We start from the raw sequence: 20360 nt of genomic DNA, 5'->3' as shown, positions 1-20360 counted from the left end.
CTGTTGTGGGAATAATAATGATGAAAGCTCTCATTTGTTGAGTGTTCAGTGTGCGTCTTCGTTGCACCAATTTCTGTGGACAGAGCTGAAGCACTGGGTCGGCCCCGCCCACACTGATCGCTGCCTCACAGCACAGGAAGGGCATTGAGAAAGATACCCAATAGGTTCTGCTTCAGGATGGTCATTCCCATTTGAATAGAACGGGCATGCTGCACCAGGGTGTATCGCTCCCAAACCGAAAACCGGTTCTTGGAGATGAAGGAAGTCAGGGACCGTGGCAGGAGTCTGGTGAGAGTGCACTGGGACTGTGGAGGAAGGTCAGAGAGACGCTGCAGTGCTGGCTTTGAAGATGAGGGAGGGGGCACGAGCGGAGGAGTGTGGACTGACTCCAGGATCTGAAAAAGGCCAGGAAACAGGTTCTCCTCTGGAGCTTTCAGAAAGGATCGCAGCCCTGCCACCACCTTGACTCTAGCCCAGTGACATCCACATTGGATACCTGACCTATGAGGCTGTCAGATAATAGATGTATGTTCTGTGAGGCCACTCACTTTGTGCTAAGTTGTTACAGCAGCCGTAGAAAACCAGCGCACCCAGGTTCCTCACCACTTTCATGAGAAGCAGAGAATGATCTGTCGCAGTTTTTTTTTTTGTGAGCATCGAATAATCTGTGAGGAGGACTTGGTGTGGGGAACCCAGTGACACGTCCTGGACTCGCCAGTATTCAGACGGGCAAGGTCTGCACCCCTGGAGTGCACATTGCCCATATTTAAGTTGCTGAGAGCCTTCTTTCTTCAATTATGCCAGTGACAACGGTCAAGTTTTATGCTGGCCCTGTCGCTTTAAGGGGACCATGTACATTTTTCCTCAGGTTCATCATGTCCTGATTTTATATTTCAGTTGTGGGAGGTCCCTTTCTTGTACCACCATCTCTGAGTTCTTCCCCCAAAGCTATCCTCCCCTTTTCTGCCCTTGTTCCCCCTCTTCTGCTGTGTCTGAAGAAATGCCTGAGGCCTGGTGGGGTCTGCGGAGACGTGGCGGTCCAGCAGGAACAGAGAGGAGAGAAGGGTCATCTGCCAACGCCCCAGTGAGGGAGTGACAGGCATTCCACATTAGAGCCTGGGCCAGCTGGGAAGCATGAACTCGGTGTATAGTTTTATTAACTTAAGCAAAGTGTGTGTGCGTGCGTGCGTGTGTGTGTGTATGTGTGTGTTTCTGTTCTTGTTTTCTTAAGTGACTGAGAACATTTTCCCCCAAATGAGAATCTTCAGTGTCACATTTGCTGACTCGCTCTATGAAGTCAACACAGTAGAGCCTGGTGGAAATGCAGTAAAAACCACAGACTTTTCTCTTCTTTGTTGAGTCAGTTATTTTCACAGAACACAGCTTTTGTGGGATCACAGGAAAAGAAACCAGCAGAATTGTATTCCTACTACCCACATGCTGAAACTGTGTGTGTTTACATATGTTATCTTGTAATCCTCACAGCATCACTGTGAGATAGATATTATTACTCTCCTTTCCTGCTGAGGAAGGGAGAGTATCCTCACGATGTCACTGTGAAGTAGAATAAGAGGTATTATTACAGGTAAGGGCCCAGCTGTACTGGGTTGGCGCTGTGTTCGCTGTGACTGCTGCCTGGGGCTGCCGTCAGCTGGTTGCCTGGGCAGGACTTTTCAGCTGAGGCCATGTTCCAGAGCCTGATTTTCGGTCCTTGAGGTCCCCACATTGGACTTCTTCTGTGTGCTCAGAGATGCTCAGACTCTACGGTGATATATTCAGCTAACAGGGTTTTTATATGGGTGGTGAATAAAGTGCTCTCTTGATTACTAGGGCATTTCTTTCCTCCTATGGACCATGGCCTCCCCTTCCCAATATCAAGTGCTCACAGACTCCTTTCACCCCCCACACCAGTCTGATCCCCGCACTGCCCCAGCGTTGTTTGTGAAATACTCACCAGGCCATTTCACTTCCTGGCTTGTGACCCTTCAAGGACTCCGTGCTACCCCAGGATAAAGTTGAGGGTCTACTACCTGAGACATAGGCCTCTCTCTAGATTCATCTCTTGTCTCTTCATTCAGTTCTAGGGATAGTCAGGCCTGAATCTCTTTTGCATCTGGGCTTTGGCGTGTTCTGCTGATACCACGTTCTTCCTCTTTCTACCTTCTTCACCCTACGCCATTCTTCTGGCTGATTCAGGACTCAGTTTAGATGTAACGTCCATCTGGAAGCTTCCCTTGACCTTCCTAGTCCTGGCTATTTGTCCCCCACCCCCACCCCAAGTCAAAGTGCTCTCGCAAAACTCTGTACTTCCTCTCTAGTAGCCAGTGTTGACATGTGTCCTCTTTACTTGCCTGGTAACTCTCACCAGAATCAAAATTCTCTCATGCCAGCGTCCAGATTTCATTCACGGTTCTACTGAGTATTTGGCACAAATCTGTGTATATAGGAAATGCTCAAAAAACTTTTTTTCTTGAATAGAGAAGGAAAGATCTATGTTCAAGCCCTAGCCCTTCCACTTTCTAGTTGTGTGACTTTTGACAAGTTCCTTATAGGCTTTCCACCTCAGTTTCCACATTTATGAGAAATTTCATTGAGATGATGCATTCATGTTTCCAACATGAACATACCCGAATCCTAATGCCACACACTAGCCATTCAGAAACCATGAATCCAGAACCATGTCTTGTGAACTGTAAGCTGGGAGCACTGCCATGGACTTTATTTCTTGAACATGGATTGGTTATTTCATTCATTCACTTCTGTACATTAATGGTCACCAGATTCACACCTGCTTTTGTGTTGATGTTTCTGTCCTTGACCCAGTGGTTCACATTCTGCAGGGCACTCTATTTACAGGGTGGCACTCCAAAAAGGAGCCTTTTAAGCCTGGGAGAATAGTCACTTCTGTCTGGGTCCACTGTTTTGTTCTTATGTTTCTTTTTTTACCTTGAGGGAGTTAATGAAATCCTTTGTAATACTAAGAATTAAGTGAAGGTAATTAAATAAACTATTAGATCAGAACAGCAGTAGCAAAGAAAAAAAAATGGGACAAATCTGCTGGTTGCCCATGGACAGTGTGAATGTCAAATATAAACCGCCGTGGCGCCCACATTGTGTCCACTAGGATAACTGCGGCGGGAAGGACGGGATCCGTGGCAAACTGCAAGATTGTATCTGAGCTTCTGCATTTTGGAGGTTGCGTCCTTCTGCCTTTCTAAGGCTTGTTATCATAGGAATCATAAGCTTTACCATGTCTCAGGGACTTTGCTAGTAAATCAAATATGTTTAGATATTTCATTAACATATGTAATAATCTGAAGTAGTAATTTACTTAAAGTTTGTATAGGTGTTATTTGATTTTTCCTAAGATTTGCTCTCCACTTCCTGGTAATTGTGACAAATTCAAATTTTAAAGATAGAGTAGAAGTCTTTCAAACATTACTTTTGAACTTTACTGCAAAGTCTTGATCAGTATTATCGAAATGATGTACCTGATGGGCTAAAACATCAGTATTCTAAGTACATTCACTACGAATAACTTTTATTCTCACTTCTTCATTGAAAGTTTGCTTGCCAATGCCAAATTTATTTCATTTTTGGACAAAACTGTATTTGGCCTAGTTTACAGGGTAATTAACATTAGGGGTTTTTTGTCCTCCTCATCGCTTTCATGTGTTATTGCTTATTTAGCAATCCATGATGATCTCTGACCTACTGATTCAGCAAAGCCCTCTTCCAGGTCAGGTGGCCATGACTTTGTGTGGACAGATCATGGTCTGTTAGCAGCACATCAGGAAAATAGCAAAGACAAATGGATTTGTTGTTTCTCTACTAACAAGTTACTCTGAGCTCAAATCACAGCCAATAAAAGTGATTTGATGACTCAAATTCTTTGTACAAAAACCTTGATAAAAATCTATACTTTTCAACAAAATGAGAGTATGTCTTTATTTCATAAGGAAAGTAAGTTGTGTTTTATCTGGGGGCAGGTTTTGCATTTGATTATAGATTACTTAAATTATTTTGTGAAAAGTAGACTAAAGAAATTAAGAAAGGAATGCTTATATTTACATGTCTTAGTATTAAAAATGAATTTCAGTTTTTATTCTGCATTGGGTTATATGGGTATATAAATTAAATTTCAGAGCCTGTTCAGTTGATCAACTGTTCATGCTGATAATCAACTGAATAATATTATAAACTTGGCTATGTTCCTTAAAAATGTTAATGATTTCCATCATTAAAATCGATGATTCTTAATGGTGAGTGGTAAAGGATGTAGTTTATAAACAATGTAGCATTTTGTCTCAAAGCTCTGATTTTTAAAATTACGATATTTAATTTGATAATTTCAAAAAAAAAAACAGGAAAACAAGAAAACTTTTAGTGCCAAAAGATTGAGAAACCCTATTTTAACTAATCTACAGTTTTAAAAAAGGCAGAATTTTTGACAGAGAAGAAACAGAAGGACAATGAGTTGTTCCCCTGGAACAGGAATCTAGTCATTCCAGGAGAGGCAGAAGCTTGGTATCCAAAACCCAAGAGAAGACACACACTTGGTGAGGTTAGAAGGAGGAAGAAAAAGATATAGTGCCCAGAAGAGTTCCTTGCACATAGTAGGCACTCAATAAATAGTTTGGAGTGAGTGAACGAACTTAGACCTCCCAGCATACCCAGCATTGATGTGACTTACCTCTGATACAGCATACCGCAGTGACACGAGGTAATTAGTAGGAGTGGTGAGAGACTTATGCTACCCGGGCATCTGCTAGAAGTTTGTTATTCATGTTTAAATGAAAAGAGCGTCTCAGATACCAGTTCACCTCACTGACATTTTCATCTCTTAAGAAGGCAAAGAAAATGAAGGGAAATGTTATTTTGGACCTAATTTTAACCAAAAAGAGATTGGCAAGTGAAACTAAAGTGGAAGGAACATTTATCCATTTATTCAATAAATATTTTTACTGTCTGCTATGTGTCAAGCACGTGGAAGATTGTGAGGCCATGTCTCTTTAGCTTTTGGGATAATCAAGGAGCAGATGATGGATATAGCCAGACATGTGTTATAGTCTTTACTCAGAGAAGTAGATGTGATTGTACAGTATGAGACTCTAAAAGAAGATGTCTAAAGAAATGAGAAACCCAGCCCTTTAGTTCAGATTAGGGTCCTTTCTATGGGCTCTCCTCAAACCTCCCTTCTCGAATCTGATATCCTTATTGGATCGTAATTGCCTTTGTACTCATCTCTATTTGTAGTGAAACTTGAAGCTTCTAGGAGTCAGGGCTGCATCGATCATGTTTATCTTTTTATCCCAGCAAATAGGACAGTACTCAGCACAAAGCTGATATACGCAATAAATCACATACACACATACCAAGTCCAGCAGCCCCCAATATTTTGAATGATTAGAGTAAGAGGTTTGAAAGCTCTAAAAAATGAGGAAGACAGAGGGCTCTGGCTACAAAGGGCATGTTCATATTAACTGAAAATATAAAAGATCATTTAAAGAAGAATGCAAGGAGGGGTACATAACCAAGGACAGACACCAAAGAAAGAGATACTTCCATTACATGTCATAAAGCCTAGAGTCCAGAGTGAGCTGAAGTATGTGAAAAATGCTAAAAACACCAAAAAGAGACTTAAAGCTGGCAAGGAACAGTCCTACAGAAAATGAAATTCTAAGTGAGTGAATATGCCAGACATAGAAAACTGGAAAGCTTGTGAAGTCCAGTGTATTTGTCCCATTTTTGATAATGACATAATTATAATTTTTGTAAAGACTGAAATACTATTTTTGTCACTTTTTCTGTAGGGTTTTATTTTACTTTTGTAGAAAATAAAAAACAAGAAAGGGATAGGACCTCTGGTGATAAAAACACAGGTCTATTCATCTCTTCTTATTCTTGCCTTGTAATCAAGCGTCATGATTTCCCTTATGGGAAGGGTGGAAGACAGTGTGACTGTGAGGGAATGGAGGCCCATGGAGGCAGAACCCTAGATCCTTAGCCCTCTGTCGTGGGTCGGGGTCTCCTGGCCCAGCTTGTATCTGCAGGCCTGAGACCCTCACACCTGAAACTGTCCCACTTCAGTCAGCCCTCTGGGGATTTCAGTAAATGGAGAAATCCCCCCAAACCTGGAGACTGACAAAAAAGAAAAAACGTAAAATCCCAGTAACATTCTAGAATTTATTCTGAAACTTTGAGGACACTTACAGGGGAAAAGTGATAATCATGAGGCACCAAGAAGTCAAGCAGGACTAAGTGATTTTCCTGTTCAGTAGAGTAACTGGAATACAAGATGAAGAAAATGTGGTAGAGACGATGTGTATGAATTTCATCACAGCAGTTTTCACAATATCTCAAGATTTCATTGCAGATTTAGTGGAGAAATAGCAACTGAATAACAGAAGAGTTAAGTGGATTCCCAACTAGGTTTGCATAACCAAACCCAAACAGAGGACTAAAAAATGGGTCCACGAGATCACAGGGTGTGGTCTGTAGACTTCTACTCATGTTTTATCCCAGATATGTCTTTATCAATGACTCAAAAGATTATGAATTTGATGAAAACAGTAGAAATAACAGACCTGTGTTGAGTTCTTATGTGTCCAACACTGTTCTTTTACTCCATATGTATTTAATTCTCATGGCAATTCTGTGCAGTTGACACTTTTATCTCCACTTTATAAATGAGTAAACTACATCACAGAGAATTTAAGTAATTTCTTCAAGGTCACATAGTTTTTAAGTGGCAGAGCTGATTTTCAAGCCCAGATTGTTCACTTAATGGCATAAATTATATCAATTTGTGAATGACCAAAGTGAAATGTACAGCTAAAGTGAAAAGTTATAGATTTGATATTAAGAGAATTCTAATAGCCTGGAAAATTGGCCAAATTAATTTGAACCAGATATAAACTCATGTACTTAAGTTCCAAAAAAATCAACTGTAAAAGTGAAGATTGGGAAGTGGGACTTACTAATAAATCAAATGAGGAAGTCTTGAGGGTTTTATTTAATATGGGTTCATTATGACCAATGTATAATGTAATCTCATCAACAAAATGCATTCTTAGACTGCATTAAGAAAAGAATAAAGCTATATATTACAGAATACACTATATACATATATGTAGACATAGATAGGATGAAAAGACTCAGTACTGTCACATGAGGAATCAATGAACTCTCAAAAAAAAGTTCTAAAGGTCTGACAATACAAAATATCTTATCCACAAAATAATTTGTGTATCTATGAGTCATTTCCCACTCTAACATAACGTATTTTGGTGAATGATTCTGTGCTAGAATAAAGAAAGTGTGGTTAGGACAAATCTGTTTTGCAAGAGTGGTCAGGTTCATGGGGTGTCTGAGGCAGAACTATAGGAACAGTGCATGGGAAGTTACAGGCAGGCAGTTGACTCCATTTTATCGAAGAATTTACTCTCATGAGAAGAAGCATGAGGAGGCACATGCCACATGTGGAGGCATTGAGTCTCTATCATGGTATTTGTTTGAACCACGGCCACTCAGTGATGTTGCAAAGGAGATTCACTTATAGGTTAGGAAGATGAAAGACCTCTGAGTCCTTTTGTAACTTCCAAAGAGTGGCAAATTACTAGACTCTGTCTGTGAAACAAGTTGTAGGGGCGACTTTCCTTGCAAGTCCCCCAAGTGCCACAGATAAGAGTAAATATGATTGAGACATGATGTGGTATGCTTAGGGAGGAGAATGGCCATTTTCCCAGAGGACAAAGACCGTGGGCAGTGGCCAGTTTCTCAGGGGAGACAAAGGCCTTGAGCCCTCTCCTCCAGGGCTTTTATTGGGTTGTAATACACAGGAATACAGGGTGACAAGGATCAAACAGTAGATAACATTCCAAAGAAATCTGAGGGCATAGTATGAGTCAGAGTCTGTCAGGAACAGTTTTAGAGTTTCCTGCTCAAACCCTTAACATATGACTGAAAGCACTCTTAGCAGAGCAGATTTCACAGGTTTATCAGGAAGTCTTTGTGATGCCAGATTGTTCCCCAGGACACTCTCTGGCAAGGCAAGGAGCTGCACCTCTCCCCAACAGGTATTCAGGCTTAAGGGGATTAAAGCCAGGAAGTGCTTCACCCAGAGAACGTGGGGACTTGGGCTGTGTCACACAGCCAGGGGTCAAGAGTCCATTGCTCCCTCTTTGTTGCAGCCCCTCCCCCCCCCGGGTCCTTCCATGAAGGCCTCCCAGGTGATCGAGTCTGGCCTCCCTGGTGGTCGAGGTTGCCCCTGCTGTGAGGGGTCTTACCCGTCATTGACTTCTGACCAAGCTTTGGGGGCAGGGAGAGGAAACTGAGGCAGCATTTGCTACCAGAGACAAGCTTTGTCTCCTGCAGCTTGTAAACCCAAAGGTCGTCCCTCGCCCTTAGCCACAAGGGGTTGAGATATAATTCCTAAAACCAGGCAGAGTGGTCTGCAACAACAAGTAATGAGGGGTGGATGTTGAGTTGTGTTGAAGCTGCTCCAGCCTGCAGGACTGTGGGTGAGACCTGGAGATGCTTTCCGTGGGCATTAGATGGAGTTATGAACCAAGTCAACCAAATTCTAAGTTAAAAGATGTTAGTTTGTGCCTTCCTGGCAACAGTTTTGTTAGATTTTTGCCTGAAATGATAAGCCACAACAAAGCCATCTAGTAGGAGGCCATCTTAGCCCTGCCTGCCGGCAGGCTTTTCCACAACAATCTCAGATTCCTCGTCACAAAAAGTTCAGAGGAAATACTTCTGGGAGTATGCCAAGTACCAGCTCGACCCAGCTTGGTTTCAGTTTCCATTTCAAACTTTCAGACAATACATGATGACTAAGCCAGAATGAGAGCACTCTAGATGCTTCGTGGGAAGCTTAAGTACTGAGGAAAAACTATAGACTACATTGTCTTCCCGTTTGAAATCCTGGAGTTGTGAGGGACTCAGAAGTCCCCCATCTGCATGAACTGTAAGTGAGTGCCCTCTCCAGCATCCCAGTAAGTGGCCATCCAGCCTCTGCTTGAACAAATTCTGTGATAGGAGACTCACTACCTCCTAAGACAGCTCCCGCATTTTAAAGGCATCAGAGGTAACAGGAAGAAAGGGAAGGGAACATGAGATAGCAGATAAAAGAAAGAATGAGCAAGAATATGGAAAATGGTCTGGGAAAGTGTGTTCCCTGGTGACTGTCCTCACTGAGAAGTGGAGAGGAAAATTTAAAACACTCACATAACACTATTCTTCTTCCCATTGATAATTTTCCTGTTCCTTGTGGCTCTTTGCCAAGCCATCTTTACATTTCTAATTCTTGTGAATGCTAAGATTTCTCAGTGGGAATGAACCCACTAAATATTTTTTACACGATTCCCTTTATTTGCATTGAACCAGAGCAATGGCAGCAGACTACTGGAATAAGTACAAGCATGGGAGTCAGTTCAGAGGTCTGAGCCCCCACCTTGCTATTGAGTGGCTCTGGGACCATCTATAAAACAGAGATAGGAATGTCTACCTTGCAAGGAGCATGGTGAGGACTCAGTGAAACAGACAGAGATAAAATCATCCAGTATTTTATCTGGATGCTGAGGGGGATTTTGTTATGTTTACTCTTGTATCTCCCAAACTTAGGACAGTGGAGATGCTCTGTACACTTTGTTAAATTAACACGGAATGAATGAATGAATGAATGAATGAATGAATATGCTCAATATATGATAGCTCTAGCTGAAGTGATGGCATTGTAATCAGACATGCGAGTTTTTGTAAAGCAAGAGGCTGATTATTCAGAGGTTTGGAGAAGGAGAATATTTTGTCGTAGCTAAAATTTCCCCTCACCGTGTAGCAAAGCTTCAGTATTTTTGAAAAGCTAAACTAAAATTGTGACCATTTTGTAGTCTTTGTAGGCTTTCCTCAGTTCTTGCCCTATATTTTCCCTGAGATATCTAGAACGATCTCATTTTGTCTAGTCATATTATTTGAAGGCTTGAAATGAGAAATGAAACCAAGTCTGGCTAATAGTCATTCAGAAATAGACTTTTTTAAAGTAGATTATTTTTTCAAAGACATTTTCCCTCACTAATACTTCCTCATTTTTTAAGCATTTAGTAAAATAACAAGAGTGTCTTTTCAGTTTCTGGTTATGTCTATTTCAAGACTGAGTTTTGTAATTTCAAGTGCCCCAGATGTAACGCCGGGTAAAAATAAAACCAAATGAAATCTTTACTGTAACATGCGAGTTGCTTTCCTAGAGCCAAGCGAAACTCAGCTGCGTAGTTTTATTTGTTTTGGAGCCTTTAGTGGTAGTCAGGTGGTAGGGTGTTTTTGCAAAACTAAAAGGACAAAGAATCAAGTTGCATCAAGTTGAAATGGTTAAAAGATACAGCATTTCAAGAATAACAGAGAAAATAAGGTCTAGTTTCAGAACCTTATAAGCAACGATGACAGTGGAGTGAGACAAAGAATTTGGGTAGGAAGAGGTGAGAAGAACTCTCCCATTTGCTAAAAGGAAAATGAAACAAAGCTGTTATCTCTTTGCTTCATTACAAACAGGACAAGCATATAATTGAAACAACACCACACGACACTTTTTTACGTACTATCTTCTGATGTCATCTAATTGCTTACTGCCTGCTAATCTTATCTCCCACCAATCTTAAAATTATACTGCATTACAGTTAGCTAAGCCACCTCATGTAGCCAAGATGCATAGTGGACTCCCAATAGTATTTATGGACCTACTTGTGCACAATGCAAGTAGGTTTTCTTTCTGGTCTCACACGTGACTTGTTTGTTCCTGCCAGAGAGGTTTCGGGTTTGCCCTTCCTCTTACCTGAACTGCCTTCGCATCGTTGCCAGCACTGCCTCCAGGCAGTGGAAACAAGCACCTCCTCTCAGAACCGCACCGTGATTAAACCCACCTAAACCAAAGCCGTCCCACCTCTCTAGAAGCTCCTTTTGTAGACATGGTTGTAATCATTTCATAATGATTTGTTTAAGATTTTGTCACTGGCTCTGACGAAACAATCTACATGCCCATAATCTACACCATCAAGAATAGGCATATATACAATGGAATGTTACTCAGCCATGAAAAAGAATGAAATCCTACCATTTGGGACAACATGGATGGACCTAGAGGGTATTCTGCTGAGTGAAATAAGCCAGAGAAAGACCAATACCATATAATTTCACTTATATGTGGATACCAAAAAAAAAAAAAGAATGGACAAACAAGATGGAAACAAGCTCATGGATACGGAGACCATTTTGATGGTTCCCGGATGGGAGAGCGGTTGGATGGCTGGGTTAAAAAAAAAGAGGGATTAGAAGTACAAATTGCTAGTTAAAAAAACAATGATGAGGATGTAAAAAAACAATGATGAGGAGCCCAGGAAATTCAGTCAATGCTACTGTAATCACCACACGTGATGTCAGGTACTAGACTTATCAGGAGGATCACTACTTAAGTTATGTAAATGTCTAAACACTATGTTGTACACCTGAAACTAACATAATATTGCATGTCAACTCTAACTGAATTTTTTTAAATATTATTTTAAAGTAAATTGTGAAAAACGATGCCCTTCCACATGCAGAATCCAGCCTGTAGGCAGCACACTAACTCAAAGACACATTCTGCAGCTGGATGAGGAAATGTTTAGCATTAGTGAAAAAAATCAGGCAATGCTGCTGGCTTGCCTCTGTCAATCTGCCAAAAATGGGTATAAATGGAATCAAGGCTGTGAGAGATGGATCTCTCACATCAAACGAGTGGTCAAAACCTGATACATTTATACCTCAAAATTGCTTTAAGGGAGATTGGATGACTAACAGAAAGTCTTCCAAAGGGAAATAACTATGGTGTTAGATCTATTTGAGAGGTCTATACAATATTTGAACTACTGTACAAAAATAGTTTCGATGTATTCGGTTTTAGAAAAATGAGTTGGAAAAGATTGAACTGCATATTGCTAAAGCTTATAGACCACCACAAGCACTGGATACTTTCCAAACCTTCCCCAGTGTGAGTTGAGCCCTATGGCAGGTTGGAGCTCAGGTTAGAGAGGCCAAGGTGTCTGCTCCTGGGCCTTTCGTGCTGGAAACTACAGGGGTGAGCGACCAGGCCGTGCGAAGGTTGACTAAAGAACCCACAGCACGCATGTGTTATCAACAGCAAACAAGACCCGTATCTATTGGTGCAGTTACAAGGGTATATACAAAGTTGAGCTTAGTGGTTAAATATATTTACTGTTGGGTTGGAAACCAGTTATTTTTTTGTTTTTTCATAATGTATAACAAAGTAAAATTTTAGTCTTTCTGTTTTGAACAGAGCATAGGCTATTATTCCCAATATGACGCTCTGCAATAAGAAGAAATAAAATAAGTAGAAGATGTTGAGAAACATACCAGGTTAAAGATACGGGTACATGGGGTCCAGTGCAGGGAGAGGAGGAGGGCTTGGGGACTCGTGGTTAGACCTGGACTCTAAGGTCTCCACGCCCTGGACTCCTAAAGCATCACGGAGCTGGCAAGGTGGAGGAGGAGGGTGGGGAGTGGATCGAAGGGCGTGTAAAGAGATGTGGCTAGAACACAGCATTTCACAATGCTGGTTTTAATAGTAGTATTTAAAATGATAACCCAATCCTAGGTGTTGAAAACTGGAGACGTGAGAGGACACTTACTCCTCTTTTTCCACAGGTCTTTACTGAACAGTTCATTGTCGAAGACATTCTACTAGGTACTTTGCAAAAGTGAAAGGAGAAGTGGAATTTATCAGAGATAGGCTTTTTAAAAGAAAGAAATTGTTTTTGTAATTCACTAAATCTATTAATGTCTTATATGTTTGAAGCCTTTTTAAGGTATTTATTTTCCTAAAGCATCATATTTCAGGTGACAGATTATTGTTTTTTATTATAGTTATAAATTGAAATAAAATTCACTAGACTAATAAATATGACCTCTAGAATTTTGAACATGTCATAAAATGGTCAAGATGAGTTTTTATTATCTGTGACTGCATTAGAATAAACTCAAGGACATTAAAATCATACTCAGTCTCTCTTTTACCCATCTTGATACAATTACCTGAAATCAGAATGTGTGAAAAGAGATTTAGTAATTTTTACGTTGTTCTCTTAGTAGCTCTAAGATTTTATTTGAACTGTGCTCTTTCCATGTTGTAATTGCTTACTGTCCTCAAAAGACAAGTACCTTAGCTATGAATTTGGTTGGTAGGGAGGGCGCTGATGACATCTGGTAGCCACGAGGCAGGAACCCGTGACCTGGCATGGGTTTTAGAGCCCTTCTACAGGGAAGAGGTACTATAGTTTTGCATTTACTTTTGCTTGTGCCCCAGCTGTAAGAGTATGGAAAACAAACAGCCCTGTGAGCATGGAGCCCTAAGAGTTTGTATCCCTCCTAACAGTGCCGCAGTCAGGCCTCGGCCAGCCGTGAGGAGGGAAGAGGATAGCCCGCTGAGCGTAGTTTGTGGTCAGGAGGTTGTGTTTCAAGGGCCACCTCCACCACTGCCTGGATGCATGACCATAACCCCTCAAGGCTTTGTTTCTCACGTGCAAAATGAGCAGAATGGGGGAAGCAACCACGTAGGCTAGGGAGGAATCTGAGGAGCACTTACATATATTTATTCATAGCACTTGCAGTGTGTCAAGCACTGTTTTCATCACTTTACAAATGTGAGCTCATTTTATCCTCATTACCACCCTATGAGATAGTTAACTATTATAATTCTAATGTTACTGATGAGGAAATTAAGGCATGGAGGGGTTGAGTAACTTGCTCAAATCCCAAAACTAGTCAGAGGCCAAGTTTGGGATTCAGATTTGGCAAGCTGTAATTACTTATTTTTCTCTATCATATAAGATAAGGACGAATCTAAATAGCAGAAAATAGGCAGTGATTCCTCTTTGCCATCATTTAAGGGCCCAAGATACTACAGTTGTTGACAAAGGCACCTTAATTAAAGCAGACGCTACAGGGACTTCCTGTCTGGCTTTGCCTGTGAGTGGTTAGCGAGATGGGGACCACGAGAGGCCTAACCCTACAGAGAAATACCACCTAAGAACATGTTGAACTGACATGTCAGCTTTTAAAACTTCAAACCAGAAACCAGGTGACAAGTATAGGACTAAACTGGCCTGAAAGTGAAGCAGCCCCAACAGGTAAGAAAGACTTCTCCATTCTGACCCCCAATAGTTACCCCTCCCCCATGCTCCTCACACTAGCTGTTCACTAGTAGAGACTGAACATTCACCATGAGAACTTCTTTCCTTTGGGTGAGAGCATGACCCCTAACAAAATGTCTGTACCCCCCAGACATGGTAGTACATTATTCCTTAAGTGCAACATTGGCCAGCAGATACTTCCAGGACCAGGAACACATTTTAAAAGAGGGAGGAGCCTCAGGGTGCAGTGCTCAGAATGTTTGCTAGATGATTGGTTTGCGTGCACCAGTGTCACCGGAAGATTAGAAGCCCTTAGCCAAGACCATATTCAGAAACTGACCTTTGAAACGGTGACTACAGCCCCAGCCTGCACCATCTCAGCCTCTGGAGCAGTGTACAGGTTGCCAGTTCAGTCTTAAAGGTCTGGCCTTCCCGAGATAAGAAGAGTGAAGAACTGGGCATTCACCAACGGGCTTGGAGACAAGAGCACTGGGCAGTTTTACAAAAAGGGAGCAAGCAGTTTCCCTGAAGGTGAGTCTCTCTAAGCTTCAGGTGCCTAAGGCTGCCAGCTGGTTTCTCTGCCACACCCAGCATCCTGCCACCTACCCAGGTGCTGGCTCTGTCTGTGTCACTTTTGAGGTGACTTATTGGTCACAGTAAAAGCAAGTTAATAAATGGGGCCACTTGAGGGACAGGGCTCATTTGCCTACTGAGAAAGCCAATAGTCAGGCCATGCACTGGAATTCCTAATTTGGAACACCAGGAAACCTTTAAAAAATGAGTTGAGGATGATTCTGTTGGAAAACCTTAGAAGGCACAGTAATAGGTTGGGGAAGAGGCATACGGAGGGTGGGGGGTGGCGCTGGCTGCCAGGGAGTTCTCTGCTGCTGGATGCCAAGGCTCTGCCTCGCTCCCTAGTATTTCTTTCATCATGTGAATTAGTACATCATATACTGTTTGTATTCAGCCTGTGCCAGTGACATTTCAAGGAAGTAGGAAGAACCTGACTTTCTCTGCTACTTTGAGAACATCATTAAATGTTTACTAAGAGAGTTCCGGCTTAATGAACTAGGAACGTTGTGAGTTTGTTGGAGCAGAGGGTTTTGAAGCCAGAATATGCTCTGCAGAGATGATGGCTTCCTCCGCCACGTGTTTATCCCATGACAAATGAGCGCTCAGAGTTGGCTCTGAATGCGTAGCTCTTGTTTGCCAGATTTTCTCAGGATTTCTCTTTGCCAGTCTAGAGATTCATTGCAGAACCATAGTGCATGTTTCTTTTGGAGATGAATATGCAGTGTTTTGCCTTAAAAGATGCTGGAAAAAGTTTTCAAAATCATGCAGCCTCTACCCACCTCCCCCACCCCCTACCTGTGAAACTACCTCTGACCCTCGGTTGTACCTGGTCTCTATGATGATGAGACCTACAAACTGGGGAGGTCACAGCCCCAGTGTTCCTGTGGCCAGAACCCTGAGCTAGGTCAATTCCAGCTCTGATTTCCTGAGTCTTTTTTGTGTGTTTATGTACACATCTGTCTCCATCCAACGGTATAGGCTCCTTTTGGGGGCAAGAGCTCTAGAGCCGGGGGGGTCCAGTCCAGTTCTCAGCTCAGTGTCTTACTAGCTGTATGACTTGAGTAAGTACTTAGCTCTCTGAGATAACATATTTCATGGGGTTATTAGGAGAATTAAATGAGTTAGTATGTGGAAAGTGCTTAGAGTAGTGCTGGGTGTACAGTTCAAAAAGTGTTCATTTGTGAACGTTGTCAGGATTCCCCATAGAGCCTGGCACATTGTAGCGTTTAGTAAATTTATGTCAGATAATAGGAAAAAAGCACCGCCCTTCCTGTAGGAATTGCCCATAGCTAGTTGGAGAGCTGGGGGAAGGGAGAGAAGAAAGGGGAACGCATATTTCCTTCTCAACATTTGGAGAGTTTGTGGTGAGGTGCTTGTGCTCTGGAGTGTGAAGGAGAACTGTGCTTGGTCTTTTCTCCGAACCCCTCAGGGATTTGGGATTTCCTCAGCAGGCAATGGGATCTGCTGGGAGAGAGCCCATTATGGTATGCTTGGAGAGGGTGGGATTTATTCTCCTGAATCTCATAACATTGGCCACTTCTCCTTTTCTTTACCCGAGAAATCTCTGAGGATGGGCATGTTTTAAAGATGTGAGTTGACATCACAGCGTCTCGAAAGAACTGACCATAATTAAATTGCTGGTACAAGAGAGAACTTGCATAGGCCCGGGTCACCCACATCTCTATGGAAACACATGTTTGCTTGAAAGCCTAGCCACCAGAAGCAGAGCTTCCCAGGAGCCAGCATTGGGTCACTTGGGGGGAAACAAAGGCATTTATTTATATTCTCAACCCGTCAAAGACCTATGAAATGAAATAATTTCAAATTAAATAGAAAAACCATGCCATAGATGAATGCTAATAGAGCCTGCATGCGTCCTCCCCTGCTGTTTGCAGTGCCTGAGATCCACTGCATTTATTCTAGCCGTCCTTTGCTCTTTTGCTCCCATTTGCATTCTGCTGCCATGGGGAGGTGGTTTGGCACTTTATGCAAAAATGGTTAATCTTCATTCACACGCACTTGCCAGCGCTAAAATGGAAAATTCAAAGCAGGCCTGCCATCCAGTGTGCTTTGTGCTGCTCTCGCCTCGCTGTGTGTGCGGCATGCACAAGGGCGTGCCGTTCCGATGGCTCTGCCTCCAACACGCACTCGGGTATGTTGACCGAAGACTTGCTCTCACAAAGGTCTGAAACTCGCATCAGCGCATCTTGCCCTAGATGTGCTCAAGTGATATTCTTAGTGATTGGGAGCTTTTATCTGCCTCCGGAAGCAGGCCTTTTCAAATAAGTATTGACTGTTAATGACCTGTTTAAATAAAACATTCAATTTTCTTTCTTCCCACGACAAAGGACTCGGTAGCAGTGACATTTCTAAACCAAAGGCTAACCCTGCTTTTCTAAAGAGGCAGAGCCAGGGCTTTTAAATGTGAAATTTTTGTCTGACATTTGCCCTTCAAATGCTTCCCAGTGAAGTTGTTCTAACAGAGGGCTTAGTACATTGAAGTGTCTTTGAATAAATAAGCAGCCTTGAGGCTTTTTTCCCCTTCAAACTAAACAAAAAAGCCTAGGTAAATATCTCTATATGAAAATCATATTTCAGTCATCATTCCGTGTTTCATTGTTTGTGTGTCCTCATTCTTAATAACTGAAGCAACTTCCCTCTGAGGAACAAGGCATGCTCGGGAACTTTTATTAAACTGGGGGAGTTCAAGCACAGGAGAAGGAGCTGAAGTGCTTGGAATATAAGAGACCTCAGTAGTGACGAGACCAGATAAGGAATGATGGCAAAGGAACTGAGGGAAGGGGAAGGGGGTACAGGAGGGAGGGAGGCAATGGAAAAGTTAAATAACGGAAAACCTACATAATGTTACATTCAAACAAAGTCCCAATGTTATAGAAGAGCACTCTCTGTTCAGCTGGCATGATTGTTCTAGGTGACTGAACACTTAGTCCTTGACTAGTTTAAAGGTGATTTTACGGATGTCAGCATAAAAAACCGACAGACCTGAAGAGACTTGGCGTGAGTGTATCTGAGCCAAACTGACTTACAGTTGCCAGGAGGCAAAATCTCAAGGGGCTGAGGTAATGCTCCAGAGAATGGCCATCTTACAGCTTGCTCTACACATTGGAACCAAAGGAGGAGACGTGAAAGGGTCGCATGATGTGGTAGAGTAGGGAGGTGGGAGAAAGCAAACAGGGAAGTCTCTGAGATTGGATGAAAGAGCCAAATAGAGAGACACATACTTCGTTTACATTGGTGGGTACAGAATAGTTAACAATTAACATTTACAGCACTTAGCTGAGGTCCCAGGCCCTGGATGTAGTGGGTGTGCCCTGAGGGGTCTGGAAGAGGAGATTACTTTGCCATTCCAGAGGTGATGTTATCTTAGATGCAAAAAGACAATAGACAGGCTCACTTAATGTAAAAACTGACCTTTGTCAAGGAAGCTGCAGGCCTAGGACGTGACTACCCAACACGTCTTGCTTTTAGTTAGGAATTTGTGTGTTCAGACCATCCTACAGGGTTACTTCCTGCCTCTGTCTGAGTTTGTAAGGCCCGCCATGCAGACCTCCCCTGAGCCTGTCAGGTTCAGTGTGTGGCCCCTTCTTCATCCACAGGGGGAAGTAGCCTAGTACATTGGAGACAACACCCACTCCTTTTTTTTTTTTAGTTGACTTTTCAGCTTTCTCGTGCTACCCTAGGGGCTAAGCATCACTCCCAGGCCCCTTACAGACTTGCAGTACCTGGGAGCTGAAGAGGAGCACAGTGGGCTTGTACTCCGGAGGGCAGAGAACATGCCACTCTGCAACAGGAGTGTAAGAGGTCAGGATGTGCTACCCCAGATATGCTGTTTCGACATATGGATTATTGTGAGCAGAAGGCATTTGAGAAACAGAAAACGCTGAGGGGAGCTTTCCCTGAACTCCCTGACTGTCCTAAAGTCAGATTCTCCAAAAGGAACTTAATTGTCATAAATCCCCTCTCCGGAGTTTCACCAACCGAGGAGGACTGACTCTTGTCACAGGAAAGGAGATAGAAGTTGATGCCACAACCAGACACGAACCTCATACCTCCCATCTATTCTCCTAAGGACACATTCATGTTTCCAAAAAATTGTGTACTCTCCCTTAAGGGACTGACACTCCACCCTCTTTCCCTATTGATATGGTATTTAATCCTGACTTTTGAGCCATCTCAGGAGTTCCTTGTTTTTCTGGAATATCTCCCATGTATACATAAGGTATACATGTTGATAAAGTTGTTTGGGTTTTTTTTCTTGTTAACTGTCTCATTACAGGGGTCTCAGCTAAGAACACGGAAGGGGAGAAGTAAAATTATTTCTCTGCCCCTACAACTCCGACCTTTTGTTCTACTTCTGGAGACCTGGGGAGGCCTTCATGCTGCACTGTGACAATCTAGAACCTCTACTCAAATGCCCTTCCGGACTAATGGTTCCCCACTCAGGCAGATGCGCAGCCTCAGCTCCACCAACACTCACCTCCTGCCTCCCACTCTGGCAGAGCACTGCTCTCTGCGAAGAAATTGATGGCATAGAGAATGAAATGAGTTAATTTGTGATATTGTACCATCTTCTAGAGATAATAGCATGACGTGAGATGTGTGAAAATGCAGATGTCTCTTTAGTCTAGGTTGGGAATCAGCCCCTGGGGAGACTGCTAGACCCTGTCGTGACTGAGAGGCCTTTTGCTTCTTTTCCAGTCACAGCCCCAGGTTGACTTCTTGATTCCTCCTCTCTGAGTCAGCCCTGAGACAACGCCTTAGGACCCGTGGGTCACAGCGCTGTCTGGGCTGTGCCAAAGTCAGATACATAGACAAGGTAATTACTTTCATTTAGGAAGAAGAAGCAGTTAAACGTTAGACCCCGGACTGTCATGGAGCTCCAGGGCAGCACTGTGGAACCAAGGAAACAATTTGTTGGCCGAGGGCCCACTAAATGCAGTGTTTTGCACTCTTACCTGAGAGAGGAAGCCGTAGGAAAACAGTCATTTCTTTATAGCCACTTTGTTCTTTACCATTCTTGTATGAGGTCAGTGGTTTGCTCTGCTGTTTGCGTGCCCTGTGTATGTGTGCAAGGCCTTCATGTTACATGCCTGCCCGGCCTGAGAAGGCAGGGGACCTGGGGTCAGTTGAATTCTCCTTGCAGCGTTCTTACTACAGTGAGGCCATGACGTGTTTATGATGGTTCTGAGGTGCTACCTGGGGCTCCCAAATCAGTCTGCCTGGGGTGGGGTCCTGGCCCTGCCTCTGACTGAGGGCCCCTGAGTCAGTGGTCCACTCTCTGTGCCTCAGCTTCCACGTACAGGAAATGGGGGCGATCATGATTTCTGTTTTACCTGGGGTATGAGGGTTAAATGAAAAAGGGTGTCAAGCACTTAGCAGAGTGCCTGGCACATTACCAATGCTCCTCCATAAATGTGCCAGTTATTATTTTAAATCATTTTTTTAAGTTTACTTGTGTATTATTTCTTCTGGTTCTGTAATCCAACTCAAGGAAAGTGACGTAATACCTGAGAACAAGAAAGTGAATCCAAAAGCAGGAGTAGGTTCTGGGGAAACAAAAGTGAAACTTTATTACTATCTATACAT

At 42.7% G+C, this 20360-nt stretch overlaps 1 protein-coding gene across 5 annotated transcripts in view; it reads left to right on the top strand.

Annotated features, from left to right (window-relative positions):
- SPATS2L (spermatogenesis associated serine rich 2 like) overlaps nt 1–20360 on the top strand; it is a 164498-nt gene that overhangs the window by 54387 nt on the left and 89751 nt on the right. Inside the window, exon 1 of one of the 5 annotated variants that reach the window (XM_037043675.1) lies at nt 14463–14711. The exons of the other annotated variants lie outside the window; for them this stretch is intronic. The gene's annotated coding sequence lies outside the window, so the exon portion shown is untranslated. Of the gene's footprint in view, nt 1–14462; nt 14712–20360 lie in introns of those variants that run through there. 5 annotated transcript variants of the gene reach the window in all.

The sequence above is a fragment of the Sturnira hondurensis genome, unplaced genomic scaffold, assembly GCF_014824575.4.
Source record: "Sturnira hondurensis isolate 20B ecotype Veracruz unplaced genomic scaffold, ASM1482457v3 Scaffold0004136, whole genome shotgun sequence".
In the NCBI taxonomy this organism is placed as follows: domain Eukaryota; kingdom Metazoa; phylum Chordata; class Mammalia; order Chiroptera; family Phyllostomidae; genus Sturnira; species Sturnira hondurensis.
The sequence above is the reverse complement of the archived record's forward strand: the minus strand, read 5'-3'. Positions and strand labels throughout refer to the sequence as shown.